Source organism: Octodon degus, unplaced genomic scaffold (genome assembly GCF_000260255.1).
Source record: "Octodon degus isolate 3935 unplaced genomic scaffold, OctDeg1.0 scaffold00016, whole genome shotgun sequence".
NCBI classification, from domain to species: Eukaryota; Metazoa; Chordata; class Mammalia; order Rodentia; family Octodontidae; genus Octodon; species Octodon degus.
In genome coordinates this window covers 18,344,086-18,345,820 of record NW_004524592.1, presented here as the reverse complement: position 1 = coordinate 18,345,820, position 1,735 = coordinate 18,344,086, and the positions used below count along the sequence as shown (strand labels likewise).

The 1,735-nt window shown below is 48.7% G+C and overlaps 1 protein-coding gene across 2 annotated transcripts in view; it reads left to right on the top strand.

Annotated features, from left to right (window-relative positions):
• Window positions 1–1,559: 1,559 nt before the first annotated feature.
• Ap1ar (adaptor related protein complex 1 associated regulatory protein) overlaps window positions 1,560–1,735 on the top strand; it is a 37,565-nt gene continuing 37,389 nt past the window's right edge. For both annotated transcript variants that reach the window (XM_023710090.1, XM_004626675.2), the window contains exon 1: window positions 1,560–1,564. The gene's annotated coding sequence lies outside the window, so the exon portion shown is untranslated. The remainder of the gene's footprint in view (window positions 1,565–1,735) is intronic.

Genomic DNA, 1,735 nt, shown 5'->3' with positions numbered 1-1,735 from the left:
TGTTTTGTGCTCTTTTGTTTAGTGAAATAAATGTTTTAGTCATTTGTACTAATTCTAAAAATCATTTATACCCTGAGAGATCAGCTTACTTTTGATTTTTACTGAGATTTACTTTTCATAAAAGTTGTAAGAATGTCCATAGGAGGCACCCTATGAAGTTTACAAGTTTATATGACTTTCAAAGTTTTTATCCTGTATCTTGAACACTGTTCCACAGTTCTACAACCCCTTCACTGACACTGATACAGCCAAGATACAGGCTTTCCACCACCATAAGGCACCCCCTGCCCCTGCCCCTGCCCCTGCCCCGACAACCACCTACTGTTGTTCTCCATTTCTATAACTCTTGTCATTTCTAGACTGTTATATAGATAGAATCATATACTATGTAAGCTTTAGTATGGGCTTTTTCATTCACCATTGTTTGTTTTGAATTCAATGCATGTTCCTCAGAGTATTCCTTATTAATGGATAACATTCCATGGAATAGAAGCAGCAGTTTCCTTAAACATTTACAGTTAAAGGTCGTTTCACTAACATACCTACCTGATTTTAGAGACGGAGGGGGACAAGTAGTCACTATTTAGAAAAGTACCCATTCACAGAAAGCGAACACTGGGCCAATATTGTTCTATGTACTTGATTACAAAAATGACTTAGACCCAAATGAGATTAGCTAGGTACCAATGCTAATATGAACGCGCTGGTTGATTTAGATTTCGTGAACTAAGAAAACGAAAAGTTCGAGGAACATTGGTCACTGGCGCATCTTCTCACTGCGCTAGGCACTTACTAAGCTAAGCCGTACACCTACTTTTAAGGTCACTTGACAAAAAGTCCGATTTTAAAGGGCCACTTGGGGCAGGGTGCCGCAGACCAGGTCGCTTTCCTTTCCCTTCTTCAACAGCTGACTGACAACACTGGTTCCCGGAAAAAATCCCAGCCCTCTAGTGGACATGCTTTGGATCCCACCCGCTACTTCACGAAACTTCTTACAAGAGTTTATCTTAAATCCAAACAAAACGTGGCTAGTAATGCACCGTTAAGTTTCGCTACCGCGTTGGCAATAGACTGAGACGCAAATAAAGAGGTCGGAATAAGGAAAATGCTCGGCGCTCCTACTAACACCACCAATCCCCGGACTCTAACCCCGCTCGTTAACGTTCACATCCAAGCCGCAGAGAAAACGCCGTTCCTTTACTTCTACTCTGGGCCCCAAGCTAACCCGCTCACAAGGTTTCGGTACAAAGTCCGAAAACTGAGCCTTAATCACACCACACCCGTTCAGCTCGGAAACAAAAGGCCAGAAACTGCAAAGAAAGAAGAAAAATTCCTAATCGGACCAAAGTCCGACCACAATACCGAAGCTCACAAACATAAGGTCGGGAGGCTGAAGTTCTTGAACCCGGAGCGGGCGGAAGTGACGTCGATCCGTTCCCCGGAAGAGGCGGGCCTTGGAGGAAGCGCGACCAATCGGGGCTCGGGAGCGGTTCCGGCCTGCGCACGGGAAGGCGGGGCCTGGGCGAGGACTTGCGGGCTGGGCTTAGCGAGGCTGCTGGAGGGGGTCGGTCGCACTGGAGCCGGGGCTGACGCGGGAGGGCCATGCAGACGGCGTCGGGGTCCCAGCTCGGCATCCCAGCGCCCCTTCCTCGCGCGGCTGCGGCCCGGCGGCCGCCGCAGTAGTGCCACCTTTGTTCGGAGCGCGCGTCCCCGGCGGTGCCAGCGCTCCCGCCGC